This window comes from Vulpes lagopus, chromosome 17 (assembly GCF_018345385.1).
Source record: "Vulpes lagopus strain Blue_001 chromosome 17, ASM1834538v1, whole genome shotgun sequence".
Lineage (NCBI taxonomy): Eukaryota > Metazoa > Chordata > Mammalia > Carnivora > Canidae > Vulpes > Vulpes lagopus.
The window spans coordinates 3,318,454-3,341,442 of record NC_054840.1 but is presented as its reverse complement, the minus strand read 5'-3'; the positions used below and the strand labels follow the sequence as shown (position 1 = coordinate 3,341,442).

General features: G+C 36.0%; 1 protein-coding gene across 7 annotated transcripts in view; it reads left to right on the top strand.

Moving 5' to 3' along the window:
* The window catches only part of NAALADL2 (N-acetylated alpha-linked acidic dipeptidase like 2), a 1,267,271-nt gene that overhangs the window by 439,880 nt on the left and 804,402 nt on the right, over window positions 1-22,989 (top strand). The window lies entirely within an intron of this gene.

The following is a 22,989-nucleotide window of genomic DNA, read 5'->3' as shown; positions in this document are numbered from 1 at the left end:
ATTGCTAAACATTTAACCACATTTCCAGTGTTTACCTTTCTATGATGGCATCTATAAAGGTGTTGTGCTACTAGTCTTCAGGAACAAAACATTAATAGTGTTACTTAGTAACATAAATAGGATTGCATTTTGGATCCATTATATAGAAAGTACTTTTGATTTATTTTTGGATAGACACAATGAAAGGAAGAGTGAATAAAACTCCCCGTATAAAGAGCCGCATTTTTAGTATTTAATTAGGTTTAAGACTCTGAGGAAAACCATTTTCTATCATGTTGCTATGAATGGAATTTTAAAGATCTAATATGTAAGAATATTTTTATTTTTATTTAATTTTTTAAAGATTCTATTTTTTCATTCATTCATTCATGAGAGACACACACAGAGAGAGGCAGAGACACAGGCAGAGGCAAAAGCAGGCTCCATGCAGGGAGCCTGATGTGGGACTCGATCCCAGGACTCCAGGATCATGCCCTGGGCCAAAGGCAGGCACTCAACTGCTGAGCCACCCAAGGATCCCTATTTTTAAAAGTATAAACTGCTTCTCCAGCACTAAGCAATATATATCTTATTTACATCAATTATCTCTGTTCAAAAGACAGAAGTTGGGTCTCTTTTGGCCTGGAATAAATTATTTTCCCCCATCTTCCTGTTTATTTTGCAAGCATTGGCCCCCGCCCCCTCTTGCTCATTTTATGTAAATGCACAGAAGTTTCTGGACTATCTCTCTGGTTGTATGTGGCTGTGGAGTTATTATACAAATAAATGCCAGGGAGTCAGGGATTTGCTTCTCCATCACCATGCATCATGAAAAGCATTACTCTCATTTCTTGTTTAAATAGACTTTCCCCAAACTCCTAGGCCTAAATTAAATCAAAGTAGTTTTAGAGCTCAAGGACGGAATAAGTCACTACGGGAAAAGTGGGACAAAGGAATCAGGGACCCCAGATGGAAAGTTCAGACTGGCCAGTATCTTTAAAATGTCAGTGCTGTATAAAAAGGCTTTGTAAGCCATCAATCACCCATGGCTCTAGAAACAGGAGGGTGGCTATAGAAATTAGTCTTTTTTCTCACTAAGCCTTAGAAAATTATTTTCAAAGTCGGCTGTATTTGAGAACATTTATGCAGGCAAATCTAAGGAACTGAGAGAAAGATGGAGGAGGCATTTCTAGTCATGACGATCTTAGTAGTTAATGGAAAAGTGGGCCCCCTACTTTAGGGTCAAATTAAACAAAAGTCCCTATGTTTATTTTACTCTCAGGTTGAAATTTGACTTATTTACTAAAACAGGCAATATTTAAATCTGGCTTTATGTTTTTACTCGTTTGAAACGAAATTAAAAATTAATATGTTTCTCTTCTGATCATGACAACCAATTCATAATCCTAGCAGTATCCATTCATTTCAAAATAAAAACATAAAACTGTGAGTTTTCAAGAAAAGAGGAATCTCAAAAAGAAATGGCTATAGGATCTTAATGGTATAGGAAGGACTTGCTGAGAAGCCTGCAGGAAATAGATTTTCTTAGAGTTGGAGGCATGTCCTTAGTTCACACTTACTCAAAAAAAACCAAACAAATAAACAAACAAAAAAAGCCTGCTTAGTCTTGTAGCCATTCCAGCTTCACTGAATTCCCACTAGCTAGCACGTACGTGGACCAATATACCAATATTTGTTAGCATTTATGGAGCACTCTCCATGTACCAGACACTCATGCTGAGCCATGATCATATAGCTATTTAAATTTTAAAACAGTGCTTTAACGGCACGTATTTGTATTATTCCTATGGGAAAAAAAATGGATGTTAAGTAACTGGTATAAATCTCTCTTCAACTCTTCATTGTTGCCTCCCGGAAATGCTTAATATTGTGAAGCATGAAAACTAGTGTGTGATGATTCAGAACACAGACTGTGGGGTCACTTAGTTGTTTTCAAATACTGGTTCTATTAGTTTCTGGCTGTGAAGGCTTAGGTCATTTATCTGTTCCTACATTTTAGTTTCCTTGTGTATAAAGTGAAAGTTGTAAAAGGTTTAATTTTAAGGATTAAATGAGATAGAACATATAAAACTACCTGGCACATTGTATGAACTCAATAAATGGCTGCTATATTTATTATTTGAATCTCCTTCAAGATTCACAAGCAAGGAGGGCATAACTTTAGAAGTCATTTGGTTGATTATTTTAACTGAGCAAGTTAATCATTAAAAGATTGAGAAAAAAACAGTTTCTGCCTTCAAATATATAAATTATGTGGAAATAATCACTTATAGAAGATATGATAATATTTGCAATATATTATGCAATACTATAATGCAAATAAGATAATGACATCTTAAAAAATATTTATTTATTTAAGAGGAGAGAGAGAGAGAGAGTTGGGGGAGGGGTGAAAATCCCAAGCCCACTCCATGCTGGGCCAGGAGCCTGAGGACATGGGGTTCCATCTCACAACCTGAGATCATGACCTGAGCCAAAAACCAAGATCTGATGCTCAACTGACTGAGCCACTCAGGTGCCCCAAGTAATTTTATTAAATATGGCTAATTAGGGAAGATTTTCATCAAGAGATAGATGAGATAGATTTTTTTAGCAGTTTTAGGAATAACTTTATATATAAAACATGCTAATTGTCAAAAATTTTAGAAAATGCAAAAAATAAAAAGTATTAAGACCAAAGTGAAATTATCCATAACTTGGTAACCCAGATTTTGAAAATACCTATTAATATTGCCTTTTGGTGTTTGTGTATAGAACATATATTTAAAAATAATATTTCTATAAAAATCTTATAGAAAGATTTATCATTTTCCTCAATCAACATTATTTTATAAAGAATTTTTGCAATGCCTGGGTGGCTCAGTGGTTGAGCATCTGCCTTCAGCTCAGGGTGTGATCTTGGGGTCCCGGGATTGAGACCTGAATGGGGCTCCCCACAGGGAGCCTGCTTCTCCCTCTATGTCTCTGCCTCTCTCTCTCTCTGTTATCAATCAATAAATAAAATACTAAAAAATACTTTTTCCAGTTTATTAAATGTGGGTCTTATGAGTGGACCAAATGTTTTGATGTGGGGACTGAAGGACAGGCAGTAAGAAGAGAAAATAGCAAATAGCAGATGAGTTTTATTCAGTGCAGGATGGGGTCATTTATTTTGGTTTAAATTCCACATTTGAAGGTGGGTTGCTTTTTTTTTTTTTTTTTTTTTTTCCTGAATCTGGCAATAGAACGAATAGATCTGCAGATGTATGACTCAGTTCTTGCTCATCACATTGTCCCCTTGGGTTGGACTCAGCAACTGTCCCTAAGTGAGAATAGGGTTCATGTGGAGGTAATTAATCCAGTATCTTTCTGAAACTACATGTTGTGGGGGGAGAGAAAACAATTTCTGCTTCTGGTAAGGGTTGAGCTGCAGGGAGTTGGAAGTACCTTCCTGCTTGAAACTAATATAAAAAAAAAATGTACACCACATGTGAAGGGAGAGCACTCAAGATGTTGGACATCAGGCCGAAGGAAAGGGACCCCTGAGAAAGGGGACAAAAGAAGCACCTCCTGAGATTGCCCAGCCACTGCCTAGAGAGAGTCCTGTGTGCTGTGCGGGGAGGGGACCCGCAAGGGCAGGGCCACCTCCCGCCTGAGGCCTTAGAGCCCCCACCCAGCGTGCAGAAGTCCACATTGAAGAGTCATATTCCTTTTTATTATTCAGCTACTTCAAATTGGATTTCAGCCATTTTAAGGAAAAGAGGACCTAATATACCTTCTTGTATTTCAATTTCCTATTTCCCTTATTTCTGAGTTCCCTTTTTTTTTTTTTTTTTTAAGGGTTAAAGCCAGTTCTGTCCACGGAGTTCCTTTTCAGAATCAGTCATACCTCAGGCATTGCTGAAGTCCCACGTTAAGATGTGACAACTGCCCTTTACTATGTGGCCTTCAGTATGTGAGGTGCAAGAACCACAGCCCTTAGAGTGCTGTTTCAAATTAAATTGTTAAAACATGTTTTTAACTTAGAATTTTCTGGAAAAAAAAAATCTCTTCTTCTGCAGACAGGCGTGCAGCTATCTTCTATTAGTGCTGGAAATTGACTTTCTAGCTGCTGACACTTGACGGGATGTTTATTTTCCTGTTACAACAATTGCCAATTGTCCACCAATTTCTCTTCTCATAGAAATAACGAAGGCCAGCAGTGATGAACTACACTCTCCATAGCCTCTCTCTGACAATTTCTTTATATATATATATTTCATATTGGTGATTCATTTCGCATAAAAGAAAAAAAAAAATGAAGACAATCAGTGCAAAATGCTGTCAAGGGTGGGGCAGCGAGAAGATAAAGGTGTTTGCATGTTATTCTCAACCCATGAAAGCCATCACCCCACAAGGATGGAATGTTAGCACAGATGCTTTTTTTTTTTTTATTTTTTAATTTCGAAAAAGCTCTGCAGCTTCAAGATAAAATGTAACCTTGCAGTTGCTAAGGTAACTAGGATTTTTTTTTTTTTTCCTCCTCAGGAATAGCTGAACAAATTAGGTGAGGAAAACTTCTGTAAATTATCAATACATGGATGCCCTGAGGCTGAAATAGCTAAACGGTTCAGTGGAATCCTTGGTAACCAGTATGTGGGGCAGGTCACCTAAAAGATGTATTTGATGTTGATCCGATTAGTTTCTTGAGCAATCTAATGCAAATGGATAAAATCACAGTTACCCTCCCTTTTTAGTTTTGATAACCTTACTTCCCCTTGTTAATTTTGTGCAACTTAATGGCTATTTGTGGTCCTAAGACTGAGGTCTGGGATAGAAAGTTTTTAGATACATTAAAATATGACCAAGTTAATTGTTGGTAACCATCTACTTTATAATCAGGACATATTTAGAATTCTGAATTGATATTTCCCTGTTGTTGCTACTCCCTGGAGCTTCCTTGTGGTGTGGCATCATTAATCTCTCATCATTCTGCTGGCAGGATTATTTGTGAAAATATTTGGAATTAGAGACTAATGGTTTTTACATGAGAATCCACTTGTTATGTTTGCTTTCAAAGTATCCCAATATATTTTGACATTAAACACAATGATAGTGTCTATGATGTTTCATGGTTTCTAAGATGCACATTTTCCCACATTTTAGTATCCCTGAAATTGGATGCATGTTCCAATGGATGGCACCCGACAATTGCCATTAGCCACTTTTTTTTTTTTTTTTTTTTTTTTACTTTTAAACTATCTTGTAGTTCATGTAATAATCAGTGATGTGATAGACTAGATGGGAGGTAGTATTATGACTTTACTGGTTTGGAAAAGACTTGGTAAAAATTTGTCCCATAAACTGTTTTCACTTTGACTTACCAAGCAGTATATTAACAAAACATGGTTTTCTAGGCTCATCTTTAATGTAAACAGCTATCACAGCAGTGTTGTTGGTATAAATAGTTTTACCTGCAAGTGTTCTCTGGATTATTCAGGTGTCACATGATCATCTCTCGCCATCTTTCGGTGTAAACAGTGCTTTCAAACAAGCCAGTTAACAAAAACGGATTCACTCTGAATATACTAAGGAGGAAAAGCTGTGCTGGCTAGTAATTTATGTTTCATTTCTATTGCCTCTTTCCTGTGGAGTTAGGTATCTGATTGACTAGTAATAGGCATTCACAGGATACTTGCCTGGGCTACAAACCCTGTCTTCTGGTGGGCTTCGGAGGCAGTTCCTCCAAATCAGCTCATTCAGAAGCTATGTCACCTGGCAAGTCAGTGAATCTCCCTCAAACTTGGATTCTCATCTGAAGAAAGGGATAATTCCACAGCTTTGATTATTGTTCAAAGATTAAGCCAAATACATTATACCATAACGGGTACTCAGTAAATGGTCATTTCCTTTTTCCTTCTCTTTTTCTCTAATATCGACCGCTTAGTTTTTTATTGTACCAAATTGATGAATGTTCTTAATATTTTATAACATGATAAAAAGTTATAACTTTTTTAGCAAGTGTTAGTCTTCTCTAAACTGGAAGTTTTGAAGAACTAAAGCAGTTGACTCATGAAGCCCAAAATGAGAAAAGTAAAATTCTATAATTGGTCTTCAAAATAATTTTATGATCTCTATAACCATGGTCTTATATATTTGTTATGCAGAGTCCACTTTCTCTGGTTTTACATTTTATCGCATTAAATATTACATTAGAGAATGATAGTTGGTGCCATATGGAGTACAAAGGGAGTGGATTGGGTGGGTAGATGGATCTGAACCTGTAGTATCAGTTTGGATGTATCTAAGCCATGAGACTTGTAGTTATTTACTAACTTTTTTGAGGCCCCGTTTCCTCTGGGTGTAATTAGACTAATGCTATTGTTGTTGGGAGAATAAGAGGTGTTAAACATAATCCACAAATTAGAATAGGTAGTAAATAAGTGTACCTTCAACATCACAGAGATTTCCTTAGAATGGAAAATTTTCTAATATAGATAAAATTCAGTTATAATAAACTTCAGGTTTCACTTGTTTTTTGGAATGTTTGAGATGGGGAAAGATACAGGGAGTTAAGCTTAATTGCTACTTAATAGATTTAAGAAATAAAAATATCTCTGCTGTAGATTAACTCTGTAAACTCTCAGTTGTAGACAGGTTCTGAGCATTCCAGAAAGTAAGACAATATTTGAAACAGGATACCTGATAGCCTAGTTATTAAATTTGAAATACTTGTCAAATTTGAACAGTCTAGATATAAAGCTTAGAGAATTCTAAAGCAATGAGTTGGATTATTTCATGTGAGTTAGTCAATGTGCAGGGTGAGGGGGTTATATTTTGAGGGATGACAGTAGAGGAGGTGTAGTGTTGTCTTCTGTTTTGTCATGGTGATAAAGCTCTTTCAGGTAACTTTTATGATTATCTCATAACAGCATCAGGGCTAAGTGGTTAAGAGCCAGGCTCTAGAATCATACCGACGTGGCTGTGTCATCTTTGTTAATTGACACAGTTCGACATAGGAATATTAGAAAGCTTTCTAAACATTAGTTTTCCCAATTTGAGAATAGGGACAACTTCGTGGAGCTGCTGTAAGTGGTAGAGTCTGATTTTGAACCCAAGCAGTCTGGTTCCAGGACACATGGCCTTGACTGTTAGGCCAGACATTCAAGGTGTAGTTTGTCTAAGAAGATTCCATTCAGATCATTCTATCAGGAGAATAGAAAGAAACACAAAAATAGGTCAATAATTTTAATAGATAAAAAATTAAATTGTATTTTATAATACTTTAACAGTTTTAGGGAAAAAATGTAACCTTTTAACCCAATCAGCTTTATGAGTTTATGGCTATAGTTTGTATTATGTCTTAGATGTTAAAACTCATTAAATCAGAGGAGCTGAAAATGCAAAATAATACCTACAGTCTAATACATAGGGCTTAGTATGTTTAACTCTATGCAATTTCTTTAGCACTATTTCTACCCGTTCACGATTCCTGGCTTATGTCTGGTGTGAAGTGTTTCAGGCAATAGTTCTCATTTGAAACTTTATTCGTTACATGCTGAGAGCTCTTTTCAAATTAAAAGTTTGATTTAATTTTGCTTCAGAAATTACTTCTATTTTCCGAATGTAAATTAATATCAATCCATAAGTGGAGCAGAAAAAAAATTGAATTTTTACATGGCTTATTTTTTTAAAAAAAATACTTTTGTATTCTTCAAATGATTCTCAATTCTTAACTGGTTATGAATTTCATCAAGAACCCAAGAAATTGTTGATGAAAAGAAAAATAATACCAGTAATATTTATATTACGCTTACTGTATGAAAGCACCTTGGAGATTTAAAGGCAAAATGGTATATTTAACATGCTTGGTCACTTTCATTCAGTGACATTGAACAAAGATCTGAAACTGAATGTCAATATAGTAAAACTATAGGGTTTGGCTATTTAAGATGTTCTTTACTTGGGTAACATGTGGCCCCATAAATATCCCATGGGTATTATTCAGTCACACTGCTAAATACATTAGTTTATTTGAATACTTCCAGCACGACAGGACCTTCCTTAGAGAACCTGTCTTATCCAGTGCAAGTAGTTTATTAAGTACTTGGAGAGTCTTTTCTAAATCAAATGGGATTAACTATTTGGAACATGCACTTTATGGTTTAATTAAAAGAAAGTTGTAGTTCAGTCTTCCTTTCATTTGCTTCAGATGTACTCCTTTCTTTTTTGAACCATCAACTGTAGGGAATTAAAAATAAAGAAAAGCCTCAGTTTCAACCTGGCTCCAAAGATACTCGTATGTAACACTGTTGAAATAAAGATCCTATGGGGTCTTCATCACAATTTTCTTGGTCCAACTAATAATTTTATTTTGTATATTTTTAATTTTTTTAAATTTATTTATGATAGTCACACACACACACAGAGAGAGAGAGAGAGAGAGAGAGAGGCAGAGACACAGGCAGAGGGAGAAGCAGGCTCCATGCACCGGGAGCGCGATATGGGATTCAATCCCGGGTCTCCAGGATCGCACCCTAGGCCAAAGGCAGGCGCCAAACCACTGTGCCACAGAGGGATCCCTATTTTGTATATTTTTAAATAGAAAATACAATTGAGGGGCAGCTTGGGTGGCTCAGTGGTTTAGCCTTCAGCCCAGATCCTGGAGACCCAGGATCAAGTCCCACATCGGGCTCCCTGCATGGAGCCTGCTTCTCCCTCTGCCTGTGTCTCTGCGTCTCTCTCTCTCTCTCTCTCTCTCTCTCTCTCTCTGTGTCTCTCATGAATAAATAAATAAAATCTTAAAAAAAAAAAAAAAAAGAAAATTGAGTGTCAAATGTCTTCAAGAAAAAAAAAATGTCTTCAAGAATGTTTATATAATTGTATTTATACTGTAAAACCCATATTAAATACCTGTGATAAAAATAAAATATGCTACTTAACAAATAAATAGGAAGAGGCATATTTTGAAAGCATTCATTGTGACACTTAATCATTGTTACTCTATAGCATACTTGATTTCACCTTAAAGAATGTGGTATGATTAGTATGATTATGAAAGCATATGAAATATAATAAATGCCCCTTTAATCAGAACAATGTTTAGCATGTGCTTATTCCAAAGAGGTTAGTCTCTTGTAATCCGATCTAATAATTTTAGAAGTGAAGTCTAGGGACAATTCTTATAGAAAGAATGAAAATGAGAACACACTAGACTTTGGAAGATAGTACTGCGAAATGGAAAACATTTTGGAGTCAGATGTGGGATTGTAATTCTGTACTTAATATTGGTGCAAACTTGCATAATTTACTTAACTTTTTCTGTACCTGGTTTTCCTTTTGTGCACAATGGGAAAAAAATAACCATTGTATCAGTAGCTATTGCTATGTAAGCAAGCACCGCAAACCTTTGTGACTTCGAATAGTAAGGAGAAAGTCCTTACTGCTCACTGGGTTCAGCTCAGCCGGGTTCACGTTGCCTCTACAGTCACTTGTGTGGATCAGTAGGTGATTAATCTAAGGTGGTTGACTGGTTGAAATTTGATCTAAGGTGGCTTCCCCTGGGACAAGTGACCTCTCTTTCATGTGATGGCCCCTCCTCCTGGGTGTAGTTTGGGTTGCACTCACAGCAGAGAGGGGGTCCAGGAGAGTGAGAGGAAGCACACAAAGTGTCTTGGAACCCGCGTACTGTCATTCTGCTGTGTTGGTCAAAACAAGTTACACAAGTAGGCCAGATTCAAGGAGGATGGAACAGACCTCACGTCTTGATGGGAGTAGCTGCAAAGTTGCCTTGCTAAGTGTGTGGATCAAGGAGGGAGCAGAGAGTTATGGCCATTTTTGCAATATACCACTCCCTATCTAGCAATTTAATGTCATCTTTGGAAGAGTACTTGGCAAAAAATGTGTATCCAATAAAGCTAACTAATTTGGTTTTAGAATGAAGCCACTTAAATTCTTAAAATATTTTTCCTTTTTTTTTCTATATAGGCCTGCATGTGATTAATCATTTAATTTTTTGCAAATCCTACTTTGAAACTGCTTAAAATAACTCAAATATTTAAAAATTCAAATATAGCAAAACTTTATGAGAATTCATGGGATATGTTATTTTTTATAAATATGTTTCGGAATTTTAGAGGTCAAAACATACAGTTGGTAGGAAAATGCCTTCATTTAGAATGCTTGGGCACGGATAGAAGCTTTCCATTGCACTGTTTGTTTCTTAGCATCTATCTATTACATCCTTTCCTTTTTGGTGAAAGTATATCATAAAGTATAAATAGTGTCACTAATAAGATCAATTATCTTTGTTGTTTAAAAATAAGTTTTCATTTTGGAATAATTTTAGGATTGCTGAAAAGTGGCAAAAGTAGGACCCGATTCCCATTTGTACTCTAACCCCACTCCCTATTTCCCTTCATATTAGCAATAAATATGGCCACAGTGCATCTTTCAAGACTTTGAAATTAGCATTGGTGCAACACTATTAAGTAAACTATAAATCTTATTTGAATTGTTATAATTTTTTTCTCTAATGCTTTTTTTTCCCCCTTCTGTTCCAGGATCCTGTCTAGGATCCCACATTGAGTTTAGTTGTTATTCCTCCCTAGCCTCTCCGCTTGTAAAAGTTCCTCAGCTTTGTTTTTTTTTTTTTTTTTCTTTATGAACTTGACACTTCTGAAGAGTACTAATGAGTTATTTTGTAGAAAGTCCCTCGATTTGGATTTGATTTTTCTCATGGTTGGAATAAAGTGGTGCATTTTTAAAAATAATACTACTACTGAAATGATTCTATATTTTCAACACACCAAATCGAGGATTTTATGGTGGTAGTAATGTCTGATATTAATCTGATCACTTGGCAAGCAGATGTCTGCAAGGTTTCTCCACCATTAAGTTACTATCCTTCCCTTTCTGGAAATTATCTTGAGGGAAATACTTTGAGAGGTGCAAGCCCTAGTTTCTAAATATTCTGCATTAAAGGAACAAGGATTCCTTGGAAAAGCAGTTGATTCCAGATGGGACAGGGTAAATATGAGACGAACCTGACACATCTTGTGGTAAGAAAGTCGAAAAAGTGCTCGAAATAGATGGGGGTTGTTGAAAAATCATAGAGGACTGCAGCTAAAACAATTTGAACAACAAAATAAATGATAATTTTGAATATTAACCCATAGAATTAAGTATATTTCCATGAGTCCATTCTGATATAAATATGTAATTAGGTAAATATTCGGGGTAGATGTCTTAGCTTGGGCTGCCGTAACAAAATGCCATAGACTGGTTGGCTCAAGTAACAGATATTTATTTCTCATAGTTCTCAGGGTGGGAAAGTCCAAGGTCAGGGTGCCATTGCGGTTGAGTCTGACAAGAGCCCTCTTGGCTTGCGGATAGATGCCTTATTTCCATAACCTCACATGGTAGGAAGAGAGAGCCCACTTCTCCCTTCCTCTTCTTAATAAGATCTCTAATCCTAGCAGGAGGGCACCAAACTCATGACCTCGTTGAAACTTAACTGCCTTCTAAAGTTCTGACCTCCAAATACCTTCACGTTGGAGGTTAGGACTTCAAAAACATGAATTTTGGACAGATTCAAACATAAGATTCTTTGCAATGGAGAAGGGACAGGTAGTCCCTTTTTGATTAATAAAATTTTGATTAATAAAAGTAGAATGATGAGGAAAATAAACAATTATCATTAAGCAAACAACACAATAATGATTTTTATCCATCTTAGAATTAGCAAAAGTTGGAGGAGAAACAGACTTTGCATAGTAGCTTTCATTTTTGAAACTGATAATTTTCTAAAACATACTAGTGTTTCCTTCTCTATACAGCTTTCTTACCACATATCTAAGTGCCATCATTTTTCAATGCCCTATTCTTGAATAATGAGAGAAAATAATTCATTTTTTTAAAATGTAGCCTCTGGCTAGGCACAGATGTAGGAAGCAGCAACAACAAAAAGTCAGATTCCCTGGTGCTTTCGGCATCTTCCATAATTTTGTTAGCTTGGCATTGCAGGTGTAAAATACAAAACTTCAATTCCTGCTATCTTTTGGAAGTTCACCAGTTCAAAAAGGCCCATGCCCTGTCCTTTGGCAGAGTGATTATTAGAAGAACACAGGCTATAAGGACATTCGTAAGTCTAACCAACTGTGCATGGAATTGAGGCGTGGGGTTAGATTTGTGAAAAAGCAGCATAAAATGGAGAAAAACACATAATGGTAGCTTAGTTGCTCCAGAATGCTCTATTCTTTGTTACATATTTTTTATAGAGGAGATAGAGATATTTGAAGACTTAACAGTAGACAGCCGTAGCCATCATTGTAATTTTCCATGTATTGTTTCCTTTATTGTTATAGGACTAAGGGGACGTAAATGCAATTGAAGAGGGAAAATTTGGAAATCTTAGTTAGATTTTGGAATCGCAAAATGTAAGAACTTGAAGGATGCTAGAAGTCATTCAGTTCAGCATATTGAGCAGATGTAAAAATTATAAAACAGAAGTTAAGGAACTTTAAAGATTTGCTATGGTCTCACTCTGCTTTGAAGTTTGTAGTGATCTAATCATGATTAAAGAAGTTGGACTTGCTTAGAAGAGGTGTATAACTTTATTTTCAGAATTAGTTATTAGCAAACGGTCATTGAAAGCAAACTACTGATAATTTTATAACAGCCGGTTTTATTATTTAGCTCATCAAATTGTGAAGCATAGTTAAATTATAGTACTCATAGCTTAGTCTAAAATTGTAATGACAGGGGATCCCCAGGTGGCTCAGCAGTTTAGCACCAGCCTTCGGCCCAGGGCGTGACCCCGTGGTCCTGGGATCGAATCCCACAATGGGCTCCCTGAATAGAGCCTGCTTCTTCCTCTGCCTGTGTCTCTGCCTCTCTCTCTCTGTTTCCCATGAGTCAATAAATAAATCTTAAAAATTAAATAAAATAAAATTATAATGACATTAAAAGGCACTAGAAATAGGTAATGGTGAGAAAAAATATACATATATTTCACTGGTTAATACAGTAGTTCAGAATAATAATACTTAAATCCCAATATTGTTGTCTTTATTTGTGAATGATTCATTGATTAGTTCACATGTACAATGCAAAATAAAACTCAGAAGATCCCTTGTTCATATAGAACTTACAGTCAAGTGGAGAAAAATCAGTACATAGTAATTATTTAACTCTAATTTTTTGGGATCCCTGGGTGGCGCAGCGGTTTGGCGCCTGCCTTTGGCCCAGGGCGCGATCCTGGAGACCCGGGATCGAATCCCACGTCGGGCTCCCGGTGCATGGAGCCTGCTTCTCCCTCTGCCTGTGTCTCTGCCTCTATCTCTCTCTATGACTATCATAAATAAATAAAAATAAAAAAAAAATTAATAACTAATTTTTTTTAAAAAAAGCTGTTGTAGGGGAGACATGCATCTTTTAGGAGAATGACATTTAAGCTAAATTGACTAAAAAAATAAAGGAGCCGCTCAGGGGAACATGGAGGCATGGCCTTTCAAGGAGAGTGGTGGCTTGTACTGAGGCAATAAGGCTGGGAAAAAAGGCCGTGTGTAGGACCATGGGGAGCAGAGGAGAATGTTTGTGGTAGGTCAAGCTAAAGAGTTTGGATTTTATTTCAGGTGTAATAGAAAATCATTGAAGGATTTTAGTGAGGGGAGTTTTATGATTTTAGGGAATTATTCTCACTGCTAAACCAAGGAAATGATGAATGACACAGCTAGTAAAAGCGCCCCCATATGTTTTGCACCTCTTCACTTTTTTTTTTTATCATTATTCTCTACCTCTTCCAAAAATTACATTACTATGCTTATAGAATTGTGGTTGAGGAATTGTATAGCTTTACATAATCTTTTACAGTATTATGTATTTATATATGTATCTTTTAGGTATATACACATACATAATACTATGGTGTATGAATATATATGATACATATTCGAAAAAGTAATTCTATTTTTGCTATGATTTGCTTGAGAAAATAGCTTTGTGTATATGTGTTTAAGGGTCCCTTCCAATTATTCTTTCACTTAACACCATTGGGCTATTGATAGGTATGGAATTACTATCCTTGGATTGTTTTATTTTTCCTTTCTTTACAAAATATTTTCATATATGCAAATGAGCAGGCCAGTCTTTTTTTTTTTTTAGATTTTATTTATTTATTCATGAGAGACACACACAGAGAGAGAGAGGGAGAGAGGCAGAGACACAGGCAGAGGGAGAAGCAGGCTCCATGCAGGGAGCCTGAGGTGGGATTCGATCCCGGGTCTCCAGGATCACGCCCTGGGCCGTAGGCAGGTGCTCAACCGCTGAGCTATCCAGGGATCCCCAGCAGGCCAGTCTAAATTGTGGTCCTGTCCCTGTTTGCTTACTAGTTGTGTAACCTTGGTCAAGTTAATTAACATTTCTTTTTTTCCAGTTTCCTTAGTCTTTTCTTATAAAATGGTACCTACCTAAACAGATTCTTATAAAAAATAAATTACATAATAAATGTAGAGAATTAAACATTATGCCTCACATAAATCACATCGTTAATATGTCTTGGAGATAGCCTTAAAGCTTTTGATAGAACTTTCACCAAAATAGATAAAATATGGCATGGATCGCTTTGAAAAATTACACTCTGTCGTATACTTTATATACTAAACAGAATAATTATTTGAGGTTTCCTTTGAGATGAATATTTTAAAATGCTCTTTGCATATATTGCAGTTATGACCAAATTAAATAGAATCACTTTTAATCTAACAATACCTGACATCCTGTTGGGTTCTTAATGCAAATTCTTTCCTCACACTTTGAAGGGGACCCAGTTTTATACAAATGAAGTATGTAACTTCTGTTTATCAGGTATTTTGAGGACTCAACCAATCACAATACATTTGTTGACTATAAGTCTATGCCTGACCATGTAATGATCAACCAATCATCAGTGTCCAACCTAGAGTTTGAGAAGTAATATAATTGGTAAAATTATAATTCATGTAAAATAGTATACAGTGCAATGTAGAATAGAGGTTAAAACCAAACCACCGGGGTTGGATTCCTGGTTCTGACAACTCAGGAGCTTTGTGATCCAAGGGAAGTCACACAGCATCTCCTTATCTCACGTTTCCATCCATAAAAAAAGGAAGGATACCATATCCTCAGGTTATTATGAGGATTAAATGAGTTGAATTGCGTAGTGATGAGATTAGTTCCTGCTACTAAGGTGAAGGTCCTGTAGCATTTACTATTATTATGAAGGACTTCTTGGTTTTTGTTAAATGAAAAGTGTAAAGAGAGGTTTATTATCAGAATTCAGGGGAAAGAAAGAAATCACCAAGGGGCAATCCTCATCCTAGTGCTTAGAATACTAGGCCTCTTCAAGGGTAGATGAGATTAAAGTGTGCTGGGTCCTAACAAAGCTGTGGTGGGGGAATTAGAAAGTATTCAAGGCACAATGAGATTGTTGCTTTGAATAGAATAGAAGATTCTCGCAGGTGCACAGTGAAAGAAGAGACACGATCACCTGGTTGACTTGACTCCACCTTGTGAGGAATTGAGGCCTGAACAAATCGCTAGCCTGTGAAATAAGGTGACTTCTATTCCTGATGATTTGTTACCTGTTTTCACCTTGACTTTTTGTAATTTGAAAGTTCAGCCTGTTTTATCATGTAGAAATGATTGAGTAAACTCAAATAACTTCAACACTTTTTATGTGTTTTTAATAGATGAGATCCATCCAGTGGTAGCAGAGTTGTGCGTTGAGATGAGTTTTCCTCCTGGTAGTATTTTAAACATGTTCTCCAATGTCAGAGATTCACAAGTTATTGGAAACCTTAAAGACATAAAAATATTTTTGTAACTTCAGCCCTTGATGGAGGCACGCAGTGCAGCTTACAGTGTCTCTCCTTCGCCAGAACTGCAGAGTAGAACGTTTCATTGCTTTCTCCCCAGGAGTAGCTGCATTACCAGTTAGGATACATCTCACAGCATATCATTAACCAGGCACCATCAGGTCATCAAAACAAAGAAACTGCTGAAGCTGAATTAGACGCTCTCGCTCTAATAACGAATGTAGTGACACGATATAAAAGCCAGACAGTAGCAACAACACAGACAGCCCAGGCTAATTTCTTACATTTCCAAACATTATTAACTGTTGTGTTAATCCTGACTTAATTTTTCTGCATCGTTCCAAGTATCAGAACCACTGGCTGAGAAACATATGTGCGGAGGTGATTGGAATAGAAATGAAATCTACTAAAATTTAATGGTATCAAAGTGAACAGTCATTGGACCTATTGCTTCAGTACTGATTGGAGAATTATTGGGCTCTTCTTAGCTTCCCACCTACTTAGTAAACTCTACTGGATACTGGAGTTTCTTCTATGCTCCATCGGCGTGGTTTTTAAGCAACAGAACACCATACTGTTCTCTATTTTTGGTGAATTTTTGCGTGAACTTTAACACTGCTTCAACTTCAAGATTTAATATCATGGCTCTGACTTACAGTAATATAGTCAAGATGACCTTAAGTGTACTGTGTTATTTAGAAAGCATTACTTCCAAATTTATAATAGAAAAGATTACGTGCCTGTTGGCTCTGCCGAACCTTGCTCGTCTAATTGAGGGTGACTCTGTTAAATAATAAAGTAGTTTCTCTTTGAAAAAGGAATTATTTGGAACTTTAGTTTTCCAAAATCAGCTTTTTTTCTCCCATGGTGTAGGCACACTTTCCCTTCCAAATCCTTGATAATTTAGATGTATTTTCTCTACTTTGAGCTCCTCTTTCTTTCATGAGTTCCTGTTACAAATAGGTCTTCCAGTTTCTTCTGGGAATCCCTTTATGATCTTATGAGCATTCAATTATTAAACTGTACCAGGTTTTTGAAAAGATGAATCATGTCTTCTCATTGTAGATCCTGACAGTTAATTTTTAGAGGTTTTAGACCAACTATGCTATGCTTTTTCAAAGCTTCATCACAAAATGTCTTGTTTTCACATAAAATAATCTATATAGTGGAGCCTTAATGTGTGTATATATATATATATCCGTTAGAATAGTTCAGCTAAATTTTTGATTGTTTTCTGTGTATCTTCCTGAATAGGCAATCGTTTTATCCTATGAGTTAGAATAATTGATGTTATTTCAAAGATACTGGCTGCAGGGTCTCTAGACATATTCACCCTGGGGAATCTCTAATTTTTAAAGAGAAATGAACTCCCAAATTCTATGAATTTGTTTTCTTTCAGTGATAAATACTCCAAATTGATATAGTTCCCATATTCTGATCTATACTTTAGTACACAGCATTTGAGCTTGGAAACTAGATAGAATTGGGTTATAGCATTTAAAAAGGTTTTTTGTTTTGTTTTGTTTTGTTTTTTAACTTTGGCCATATATTTAACCTCCTTACTTGTTTTATGGTATGCAACCTCAGGCAATTTTTTTTCTTAATTTTTAAATTTCAATTCCAGTATAGTTAACACTGTTAGATTAGTTTCAGGTGTACAGTATAGTGATTCAAAATTCCATACATTACTCAATGCTCATCATGATAAGTGCTGAGCCCATCACCTACTTCACTCATCCCTCCTGGTAACCATCAGTTTGTCCTCTATAGTTAAGAGTCTGTATCTTGATTTGTATCTGCCTTTTTTTTCCCCCTTTGATTGTTTGGTTCCTTAAATTCCACATATGAGAGAAACCATATGGTATATATTTATCTGAGTTCTCTCACTTAGCATTATATTCTCTCGCTTCATCAATTTTATTGTAAATTGCAACATTTCATTCTTTTTGATGGCTGAGTGATATTCCACTGTAACATATACCAGTTCTTTAGCCATTCATCTGTTGACTGGACACTTGGGCTGCTTCTGTCATTTGACTACTGTAAACAGTGTTTCAATAAACAAGGGGTTGCATGTATGCATTTGAATTAGTGTTTTTGTATTTTAATCATCGTGAGTCTTAGTCTCCTAATTTTTGAAATTATGGTCAATGTGTGAAATTCTGAAAAAAAAAACATGTGTTACAGATGAAACAGAGGTTGAGAAATTATTTTAACTAAATATAAACTTCTGAGCATTGTGTCTGACACATAAACTTGCAGCATCAATTTATCCACTCCATTCATTCCACAGATATTTAGTTGTACTAACTACTTGTGTTTCTAGCACTGGTACTACTGACAGCAAAAATAATCTGCCTCCTATTTTTAGCACCTACAGTAGGATTTCTCAGCCTCTTGTGTGCAGTTGAATCCCCTGGGAGTTTGTTTCCTAGCTTTTTGTTTTTTAAGAAAAGAAAAATATGTATAAATTTAGAGAGAGACACGGGGGGGAGTGAGGATGAGGACAAGTGAGTCAGAATGATTATGTGTAAAATAGGTAACTATTCATGTTTAACTATGAATCTAGACTGCTGTAAATTGGTGTCCCTCAAATCTCACGTTGGGAAACTATGAATCTAGAGTAATAAATGAATACTTAAATGCTCTCATTTTCTTATTTAATAACACCACCACAAAGCTTTAGGTATTATTTTAGTTGGCTTTAGAATATGTTAAGTTTAGTCATTCAAAAATATTGAATACCAACTGACGAGCATTGTGTTAGGCACTACGGGACTCTGGGTTTCGCCTACTATCTGAAAGGAGAGCATTCCTACAAAAGCTTTTGCAAGCTGAAATGGCATAAAGCAAAGAATCAAGTTACCATTAACGTGTACGGAAACATTTTTGAGTGTTACCACACCTAAAAGAATCAGTCGTTAGGCTTTTCTCCTACTTTAGCATACATCTTAAGGTCCTAATGGAGACTGAAAAATCGAGAACAAAGCACAGATGCTGACAGACACAGGTGCAAGCTATGGAGGCTTGATGCTGAGATGAGGAGTGTAGTTCCTGGGGAAGGAGCATGATGGGGCCCCTCTCTCTGCTGGGGGTACTCGCTGCTGCTGAATGGCTCTGCAAAACAAATGCCAGACCGTTGTTTTTGCTTTTTGTTTTTTGTTTTTTTCATAAAAGCAAGACTCCTTTCCAGATTTCTTTCCTGTAGTAGACGTAAATACTAATGTAGGTCTTTGGTAAAAGCAAAGTGGCATTATGGGAACTTTTGAAAAGTGAGAGGGGATGCCTATAGTGCTTAACAAGAAAAACATCATACTTGTTCCAAAGAACACAACTAAAACATAATAAAAAATAAAATTCGAAGAATATTATGATGGGGAAGTGCAGGGTATTGTTTTATGATCTTCTTTTACCTGCCATCTCTTTTGCTAGAGCACCGATACCTTTATGAAGAAGCATGCCCACCTGAAGTCGTATAATCTATGCACTGTGCAAGAACACTAATATATACTTTTTAAATGAGCGCTGCAAATGCGCAGTCCTGCCTACCATAAGATTAAGGTCTTGCTTTTCCATTTCTAGGGTATTAACGTATTGAACTTCAGACATTTCTAAAACTGAAAATATCCCCACATTCAGAGGGTTTTCTCCTAAGTCAATTTGGTATGATTGTTCATAAAGAACTTGGGAAATCAGTTCACTTTCATTTATAATATTGTTCTAGCTAAATAAGCATTTGTCTGCTGTTTGGCTCTAAAATGTTATTAATAAGGAACTATCTTGTGGTTACCAAGGTGTTCTTTATAAAAGTTGAAACCTATGGCAAATGTGTCAGATTTTCTCATATTCATATAGAATGAAATTATGGTTCATAATAAAAATTCTACTTCATGGATCTTTGACATGAACTGTTAGCAAGAATAAAAACAAAGGATAATATACCGATTATATATATCATCTTCTATGACATACTTTGATCTTTTACCTGTTTAGTGCCCTGCTTCGAAGTATGAAATTGGTTAGTAGAGGTGGAGATGATACGGGGCAATAGGCTGGGACAGTTTTACCCTTCACAATACATACACACAAAGTCACGCACATGCACACATGCATTAAATTTGTGACTTGAAGACTTTTGAGTAATAGTGAATATAGACTTTCCAGTTGTCCACCTTTGGATATGTTATTCTCTTCTTTTAAGCTTTCTTCTCTAAAGTGTACCACCCTATAGAATATATTTCTTCTGTTGTACAAACTTGCTAATGGGAACTCCTGCTGGACTGTAGTTTAGGGAATGGTGATCCACTTGAACCTCAACTTTTATAATCACTTCTAACATGTATTTTTCTTAAAAGTATAAGATTAATAGGGATCTGGGACATACAATAACTCTAACAAACTTTAAAAATTAGAGGATATTTTGGGTCATTTCCATGCTATTTCTGCTTTTTATTTCCTATTTTTCCATAGTGATGGCAGGGCCATGGTAGTGGTTTTTCATCTGGTAAAAACAATTTATAGAAAAGCGATGCTGTATAACCTGATGTTGTGGTTAATGAATTATATTCTGAGGAAAACAGTGCTCTAGTGCTTGAAAAGCTAATTAATACTTTGGTATCTCAGATTTCCTTTAAACCTAAGGGTGAGTGTTCACTATTCATAATATCAGAATATTTGATAGACCTGTTCCTTCTATAACTATCGTGATCTGTTTTATTTTTTATTTTTTTATTTTTTTAAAACAGACTTTTTTTTTTTTTTTAATTTTTTATTTATTTATGATAGTCACAGAGAGAGAGAGAGAGGCAGAGACACAAGGCGGAGGGAGAAACAGGCTCCATGCACCGGGAGCCTGATGTGGGATTCGATCCCGGGTCTCCAGGATCGCGCCCTGGGCCAAAGGCAGGCGCCAAACCGCTGCGCCACCCAGGGATCCCTCGTGATCTGTTTTAGAGTCCAAAATACCTGCCCTTGGACACTGACTATTTTGTTATAAAATGCCCATGACTTGTTATCTTTATGTAAAGTCGTATATTTAATGTACCTAATTTTTAAATGAAAGTAAAAAGAAAAAATAGATAAATGAATTTGACAATTAGTCAATCATAATAAGACGTGCTTACATGCTATTATTACTAAAGATCACTTGATAAAGTTAAAATCAAACAAAGATTCTGAAGCAAAGGCCATCTCAAAACAAAAGATAAACAACTATTAGGATTGTTTTGGCAACACTCTAAGTAGGTTCCACAGGATTTGAGTACCAAAAATCCAGTGTTTTTTTTTCCATCTTTTTTTTTTTTAATTTTTTTTATTTATTTATGATAGTCACAGAGAGAGAGATAGAGAGAGGCAGAGACACAGGCGGAGGGAGAAGCAGGCTCCATGCACCGGGAGCCTGATGTGGGATTCGATCCCGGGTCTCCAGGATCGCGCCCTGGGCCAAAGGCAGGCGCCAAACCGCTGCGCCACCCAGGGATCCCAATCCAGTGGTTTTTGTTTCTTACTCTCTGTTTTTAATTCTCTTAACAGTGCTTTTCAGAGTCAATGGAATGATCCTCCAGAGGAGGGGTCAGCAAACTGCAGCCCATAGGCCAGATGTATGCTGATGTCTGGTTTTATAAATTAGTTTTTATTGAGAGACACTGTCCCATCCAGTTGCTATTTTATTGTCATGGAGCTAGAGAGAGGGGTGACTTGTAAAGGGGGCACAAGGAAACTTATGGGGGTAACAGAAGTGTCTATCTTAATTGTGATGGTGATTTCATGGGTGCATGGATATGTCAAAACTGATGAGACTGTTAATATGAAACATATGCTGTCTTGTGTCCTTCACTTGACCCCCAAAAGTTGAATCTTTAAAAAAGAAGAGATATGGATCCAGTTTAAAAACAAAACAAAACGTACAAAATGCACACCCACACATCTTATCATTAAGTTCAACAGACATAAAATTAATCAAACTGCCATAAAAAATTTTAATAATCTCAATATCAATACAGACATAAAATTAATCAAACTGCCATAAAAAATTTAATAATCTCAATATCAATACTCAATATCAATAACAAACAACCCTTTGTTTGTTACTAATTGGCATCCCACAATTAGCATCCCACAAACCACCCTAGGAAACTCAAAAGAAACCCGATGGCGTCCCTACTCCTCATGGATATTAAAATTCGTATAAAAAAAAATCAGTTACATAACTATAAGACAGGCTGTGGTATAGTCCCAAAGACCGTGATTTAGGACTCATCGATAGACGACAGAATGAAAAATAACAAGGTCTTTGTAAGCTATCAGGCTGGGAAAGAATTCAAAAATTTCTTTCATTTCCTAGTCTTAGAATGTACGTGAGTTATGAAACTGTTTAGTGTCATTTTGTCATAGGAGGAAATGATAAAAATAATACTGTTCATGAGGTTGTTTGTATCCCTCCTTGGCAACATACATGTAGTAGGTATTCAATAAATATTTGTTAGCTGAATAAAGAGCCTAAAAAATTGCAGTTTCAGAGTTGCTTAGCAACTTGCCAGCATCTAGTAGTTACTGACTATTGCTTATCTCCTGCTGGTTTGTGATTCTTGTCTGAAGGCTGGATTTAAAACATTTTGTTATATGTCAGTCATTTAATTAAAAAAAAAAAAACTCAGTATTTTAGGCAATCCTGCAAAATTTAGAGGTAATTTCTATCTATGACTATTTTAATTTTCGGGTTACCTGTATGCTGGAGAGAAATATTTGTTTCTGTAGATATATATCCTTTCTGTAGAATGTAGAATTATTTCTTTAAAAATGTATATATATACATATATATATATTTCTTTAGCAATTAATTGCTATATTAGGTTTGCTGAGTATGTATGAAGTGTACTTTCATGGTAATATATTGTGTAAAGTAAAAACATGCCTAGTTTTTTGGAGTTTTGCATTTCCATAAAACAGAGATCTAAAAAGAAAAAAAAAATCATGGGACGCTTACCAATATTAGGTGTAAATGTCTCAATTTCTTCATTTGTAAACCTGCATTAGTGGGAATTCTTCTTATACTGGGCTCTGGGTCCAGCACCTTTTCTGTCCTGATGTCATTTCATCCTCATAACTCCCCTACAAGGCTAACACTGCTATGGCCATAATACAGAAAACGAAACCGGGTTACCAGGGATGTCCTGCA